The sequence below is a fragment of the Marmota marmota genome, unplaced genomic scaffold (genome assembly GCF_001458135.2).
Source record: "Marmota marmota marmota unplaced genomic scaffold, marMar, whole genome shotgun sequence".
Lineage (NCBI taxonomy): Eukaryota > Metazoa > Chordata > Mammalia > Rodentia > Sciuridae > Marmota > Marmota marmota.
Window position 1 is genome coordinate 8,457,067 of NW_026000016.1, and position 7,667 is coordinate 8,464,733.

The 7,667-nt window shown below is 37.2% G+C and overlaps 1 pseudogene; it reads left to right on the forward strand.

Moving 5' to 3' along the window:
* The first annotated feature begins 5,103 nt into the window (after nucleotides 1-5,103).
* LOC125618549 lies at nucleotides 5,104-5,438 on the forward strand (annotated as a pseudogene).
* The last annotated feature ends 2,229 nt before the right edge of the window (nucleotides 5,439-7,667 follow it).

Consider the following 7,667-nt stretch of genomic DNA (forward strand, 5'->3'; position numbering starts at 1 on the left):
TCTCGGACTATTCCCTGAAGACCTTAAAAGAGCGTACTATAGGGATACTGCTACATCGATGTTCATAGCAGCACAATTCACAATAGCTAGACTGTGGAACCAACTTAGATGCCCTTCAATCGATGAATGGATTAAAAAATGTGGCATTTATACACAATGGAGTATTACTCAGCACTAAAAAATGACAAAATCATGGAATTTGCAGGGAAATGGATGGCATTAGAGCAGATTATGCTAAGTGAAGCTAGCCAATCCCTAAAAACAAATGCCAAATGTCTTCTTTGATATAAGGAGAGCAACTTAAAACAGAGCAGGGAGGAAGAGCATGAGAAAAAGATTAACATTAAACAGGGATGAGAGGTGGGAGGGAAAGGGAGAGAGAAGGGAAATTGCATGGAAATGGAAGGAGACCCTCATTGTTATACAAAATTACATATAAGAGGATGTGAGGGGAAAGGGAAAAAAAAAACAAGGGAGAGAAATGAATTACAGTAGATGGGGTAGAGAGAGAAGATGGGAGGGGAGGGGAGGGGGGATAGTAGAGGATAGGAAAGATAGCAGAATACAACAGTCACTAGTATGGCAATATGTAAAAACGTGGATGTGTAACCGATGTGATTCTGCAATCTGTATACGGGGTAAAAATGGGAGTTCATAACCCACTTGAATCAAATGTATGAAATATGATATGTCAAGAGCTTTGTAATGTTTTGAACAACCAATAAAAAAATTAAATAAATAAATAACAAAACAAAAAAAAGAGAAAAGATCTAAAAACAACAATATTCCAGAATATTGAATGCATCTAATGCCCAACTCTTGGTTTCTAAATACCATTGCTCATTAAAAAAATTGTGGATCCTTGGAGAAATTAGAAATCCTGTGGCTGATCTCAGAGCCCAAGGCAGGAAAGTCCACAGTAAATATGAAACATCAATAATTTGTTTCTAAAAAAGTGAAGAGCTCAAATGCTAACGAGGTCATGTCCAAAGAAAAGAGAAGCCAGGTTGAAGGAGATTCCACCTGCTAATTTTGAGACATTTGGGAAACAATAGAACAAGAACCACTAAAATAAATAAATAGATAGAAAAAAAGAAAGAAAAATTATGAATTATAACCCATTGAATTTTGTTAATTCATAAGTACGTAATGATAAACATAAGAAGAGAGAGAGAAAAGAAAGGAAAAGGAAGAATTTTTTCTTTACTGAATGCCAACTAGTAAATGTAGAAGGAATGATAACATAGAAAATCACCACTTTGGAACTCCCAATGTAATAAATATAACCAAAGATTAGTGATGGATGCTGTAACAATCAGGTAAGAAGTTTAGAAAAAGGATATTCACCTGATTTCAAAAACTGTGCTATAGATTATCACTACAAAGATAAACATTGTTTTATGGTAGATTTTTTTTAGACAGAGCCACTGTGATTCCACCCTTGTATTCACTTCCTTTGGCCTTGTGACTTCCTGTGTCCAATGGGACAATAACATACTTGATAGAAGCAGAGACAAGAAAATGTGGTACATTGGGAATTTCTCTCTTGTTGTTGGTAATGCTTCCATTACTGTAGCAGCAAGCTCAAGCTAGCCTACTAGAAGTCGAGAAACTGTCTGAACAAAAGATCCAGATACTTCAGATATACAAGTCAACCAAGCACTATAACCTAGAGAGATGCATAAGCCCATCTGAGAACAGCTGAGCCCTCCCCAAACCAGCAAGACCATGCAGCTAAAATTGCTGATGTACAGAAGTTTGAGCTCACTAAAATGGTTGTTGTTGGAAGTCACTGTATTTGGGGGATGTTTGTTATGCAGCAATGGATGGTTGATATATAAATTGGTATCAAAAATGTTACGATGTCAACAAAAATTCAAAATAAGTGGCATTGGCTTTGAGATCTGGATAGTAGGCAGAGGTGGAAAAGTGTAGTAAAGAATCTGCAAGTGAAGCTCAAAAAAGTGACAAATTAAGTGTTAATGAACACAGTGGAGCAAAGAGAAAATTGCTATAGAGCAGCAGGAAAAAATGATGACCCATGTGATTCAGCAGCTAACCAACTGGCAGTAATATCTCCTGCATGGACTTGAAAGATAAGAAAAACACCAAGCATAATTTCAGATATGATTAATGAGGTTTGAAAGCAGAATGTTCAAAGTGTCTGTTATCTTCAAGTCGTGCATGACAAGGTAAAGACAATGTGAAATGAGCTAAATTGTGTTTAGAGCTAAATTGTGTTTCTAAACACAATTTAGAAACACAATTTAGTTTGGAAACACAATCTAGAGGAAATATAGAGGAGCCAGGACTTTCTGGGATGGAAAGTAAAAATATCTCTCTATTTTGCAAAATATTTTCAAGTGAGCAATAATGCCCTGAATGTAATGATCAAATCAAACATGTGGCTTTGCTACCTTTTGCTAAGACCTCAGGAATATCTGAGTGACATCTGCAAGATAGCAGAGTAGGAGATCCTAGCTTTATTCCTCCCATGTAAAATAACAGGCAGATATCAATGAACAACAAGAAGAAGAAGAAGCTCTAAGAGAGTTCAGGAGTCCAGATAAGAAGTTGCAGCAATAGTGGGAGAAAAAAGAGAAAAACTAAAGAAAGGGTAACAGCTTCATGCGCTTGCTTGCATTATCCCGTCCTGCAGGATACTACCACTCAGGGCCAAGAGGGAACCCCCTGGTCCATGTATTCCTCTCAGAAGGAAAAGGAGAGCAGAGTGAATAACCAGCTTCTTCAGACTTTTGGGGCACTGCCTGAAGGGCCTGCTTTAGTTTCATGCCACCCAGGTCTTCTTTTTGGGAAGATCAACATAGCCGATATATGTATCAGCTACATGTACCAGGGAGTGAACTCAGGAGCACTTAACCCCTGAGCCACATCCACAGCCCCTTTTTATTTTTTACTTTGAAACAGAGTCTCACTTATTACTTAGGACCTCACTAATTTGCTGAGGCTAGTTTTGAACTGGCAATCTTTCTGCCTCAGCCTCTCGAGCCACTGGGATTACAGGCATGCCCCACCACTCCCAGCTAGCTGAGACATCTGGAGGCAGCTAGGAAGAAAGAAGGTTAGTTAACAAATCAGCCGTGCAGCAGGTACTGCTGCAGTCCCCAGTGGCCTGCTCTGTAGGGTACCCCAGCAACCTCTGGCACCAAGGGCCTCAACAGCCATGTAAGCTGCCATAAACCCCCACTTCACAAGGACAGGCTCCCTTTCCTCTTTGGAGAAGAAGCCACTGTTGGGCTACCCTGGGCTAGCACTGTCACCCCCATATACACACATACACCTTGCCTGCATCTATGTGCATACCTGGACTTTGAAACCACAGCTGCTCCTCATACAGTTTTACTCCAGACCCCAGCCTACTGCTACTCATGAGCATCCAAGCCTCAGAAACAGATGCTGCTGCCTCAGTTGGCATACCTGTACTTCAAAGACTGGAGTCACTGCTGCAGTGTTTAAACCTATTCCTGGATCCTAAAGCTTTAGTTGCTCCCCACTGGAAAAAAAAATAGGAAGACCATGGTAAACTTTGCCTCTGAGGAGGTCAATAGCTCTTGCCACTGTCCTGGACACACTCAGCCTTGACCCCACAATCTTGGCCAACACTGACCTCAGCTGGCACAGCTATATGGACACTAGGCTGCTGATCTCTACCTGGTTTCAGAATTGTACACTCCATGCAGCCAGTACCCTTACCCACACCCATAGGTAAAGTTCCTTTCTCACCAAAACCAGTTTATAAAGTCTGGAAACGACATCTGTTCCCTCAAATATGCAGACATTAATGCAAAGCTATTAGAAATAAAATCAAGAAAACATGGTATCGCCAAGGTTTCACAATTTTCATCTTATAGAAGCTCAGTGAACTACAAGAGACCACAGATAAATGACTAAATGAAAATTCTGGAGCTGAAAAATACAAGGAGAGCTTCAACAACAAACCTGACCAAGCAAAAGAAAAGAATCAGTATCAAACAAACAAACAAACACACACACACACACACACACACAACAACAACAACAAAAAAAAACAGATCATTTGAAATTATCCCATGAGAGAAGCAAAAAGAAAATGAAAAAGGGTAAAGTAAACCTATATGACTTGTAAGACATGGAACAATACATACTTTATGAGAGTCCCAGAATGATCTGAGAAAGAGAAACAAACAGAAAGTTTATTTAAAGAAACAATTACAGAAAACATCTTAAAACGAGGATAGGAAATGAATATCCAGATCAAGATTCCCAAGAACCCACCTGGACTGAAAATTAAGAGATCTTCTTCAAGACACATCAGAGCCCAGTGATCTAAGCTCAAGAACAAAAGCTATCAAATCAAGGTCATTAGTGTTTCCATCCTCTCATCACCACTTTGCATTTGGAGCCTTGGAGCTTTCTAGTTATTCATCAAATGCATAATAGGTTATTGTGAACTATAGTCAACCCACTGTTCTATAGAACACTAGGAATTCTTACTTTTATCTAACTCTGCTAAACAACGATTTTGAACAACTATTGAGTCATAGAGGAACTGAAAGGAGAACTTAAAGGGTATTTTGAAACAAATGAGGATGAAAACACAACATAACAAAAACTGTGGGACGCAGCAGAAGCAGTACTAAGAGAAAAGTTGACAGCAGTAAACACATTCAAAAAGAAAGATCTTTGGGTGGTGGTTGTGGCTCAGCGGTAGAGCGCTCGCCTAGCATGCGTGAGGCCCTGGGTTCGATCCTCAACACCACACACACAAAAAATAAAGGTATTGTGTCTAACCAAAAAATAAATATTAAAAAAAGAAAGATCTCAAGTAACATAACTTTACACTTCAAAAAACTAGAAAGAGAACAACTGACTAAGACCAGAGTTTTCAGAATTAGAGAAAAGAATAGTGATTAGAGAGCAGAAATAAATCAAGTAGAGAATGAAAAGAAAAAAAAATTAACAAAGAGTTGGGGTTTTGAAAAAATAAACCAGACAAACCTCAAATTTTTAAAAATCAGAAATAAAAGAGAAGACATTACAACAGATCCTCAGAAATAAAAAGAAACAGAAACTTTATTTTTTTTCCAAGTTGGGTCAGGCAGAATGTCCCCCACAAAGATGGGTGGTAAGAAGGGCCATTCTGTCAACAGCAAGGGTGACCTGAGAATGCACCATCAACATTAGCAAGCACAGCCATGAAATGGGCTTCAAAAGATGTGCCCCTAGTCACTCAAGGAGATCTAGAAATTTGCCACGAAAGAGATGGGGACCCAGATATATGCATTGATACTAGGCTTAACAAAGCTTTCTGGGCCAAAGGAATAAGAAATTTTTTCCATGTATGATCGTTCAGAAAACATAATGAGGCTGAATATTCACCAAACGAGTTCTATACTTTCATAGCCAATGTCCCTGTTACTACATTCAGAAAGCTGTAGTCAGCATAGACAAGAACTTACTTCTCATTATGGAATAAAGTTTGACTGGAAAAAAAAGAGACTAACTTGAGAATTATATGACAACAAACTGGGTAACCTAGATGAAATGGATTGATTCTGAGAAACAACCTCCCAAAAGTGAATCAAGAAGAAATAGAAAGCTTAAACAGATCAATAACTAATAAGGAGACTGAGTTATTTATTTATTATTTATTTATTTGTTGTTAGTTTAATAGTTTGTACCAGGGATGGAACACAGGTCCTCATACATGCCAGGCAAGACCTCTACCATCAAGTCATATCTCCAACTCTTTTTATTTTTTATTTTGAGTCAGGGTCTCACAGAGTTGTCCAGACTGACCTCAAATTTGTGATTCTACTGCCTCAACCTCCTGAGTAGCTGAGATTGCTGGCATGTTCCATCACACCCAGCTAGGAGAGTGAACCATCATTTAAGAACAAAAACAAAAACAAAACCTCCCAATAAAGAAAATCTGAGGACCAGATGGCTTCATGGATGAATGTCACCAAACATTCAAAGAAAATTTAATACCAAGCCTTCTTAAGCTTTTCCAAAAAATATGAGAAAATACTTCCAAACTTATTTTATGAGGCTAACATAACTCTGACACCAGAACCAGACAAAGACACCACAGGAAGAGAAAACAGGCCAATATATCCTTGATGAACATACATGCAAACATCCCCAATAAATACTAACAAATCAAATCCAACAACACAGTCAAAGAGTCATGCACATGCCCAAGTGGGATTTATACCTGGGATACCAGAATGATTCAATATTGGTAAATAAATCAATTAGCAAAATGAAAAGGAATAAAAAAACATGACCCTATCAACAGGTGAAGAAAAAGTATTTGCAAAGTTCAACTTTCATTTATGATTAAAAATCACAATATAAGTATAGGAGCAATTCATCTCAACATGTCAAGGGCCATACATGAAAAGCATGCAGCTAACATCAAACTCAGTGGGAAGAAATGGAAAACTTCAGTTTTCACCACAAAGATCTGGTTTAAGGCAACAGTACACACTCTTGCCACTGTTTTCAACATACTGCTTGAAGTCCTAGCCACAGCAATTAAACAAAAACAAAGAAGCAAACCAGAAAGAAAGAAAGAAAGAAAGGCCACAAATCTGAAAAGAAGATGCACATTTGTTTCAAGTTACACAGGACACAATCTTATTTGTAGAGAAGTCTAAAACTCAACAATAATAAAAACTGTTAAATCAATAAATAAATTCAGTAAGGTTGTAGGATATAAAAGCAACATATAGAAGTTAATTGAATTTTTATACACAAAAAACTGTCAAAAAAAGGAAAGAAAAGAAACCAAGAAAATGTCATTAACAGTAGCAACAAAAACAATAAAGTGCTTAGAAATAAACCTAACCAAAGGAGCAAAAAACTTATAATTTAAAAATTATAAAATGTTGAAAGAAATTAAGATCAACAAATGGAAAGCCATTGCATGTTCATGGACTAGAAGAAATAATGTTTTTAAAATGTTCATACTGACCAAAGCAATCTATGGATACTACACAATCACTATCAAAATCCCAATGGAATTCTTTATAGAAATAGAAAAAAAATCCTAAAATTCATACGAAAGCACAAAGACCCTGAATAGCCAAAGCAATCTTGAGAAAGACGAACAAAGCTGGAGGCACCACACTCCCTGATTTAAAAATATATTACAAAGCTATAATAACCAAAATAGTATTGTACTGTTATAAAAATAAACATACAGACAAATGGAATAAAATAGAGAGCCCAGAAATAAATACACATGTCTACATTCAATTAATCTTCAACAAGGGTGCCAAGAACACACAATGGTAAAGGGTATCTCTTCAATTAATGATGTTGGAAAGACTGGCTCTCCACATGCAGATGAATGAAACTGGATACCAAAAGCATAGTTAACAGAATAAAAGGGTATACAGAGAGGATACAGTCACAAACAAACAAAAACAAAACAAAACAAAAGTATCTGCATAGCAAAAGAGACAGTTAACAGAATGAAAAGGCATACTGCAAACCATATGTCTGACAAGAGGTTGAAATCCAAAATATATAAGCAATTCATGCAACTTAGAAAAGATATTACAAATTGGACAAAGGATCTGAATACACATTTCTCAAAATAAGACATACAAATGACTGACAGATGTTTGAAGAAAATTTAATCTCACTAATCATCGGGG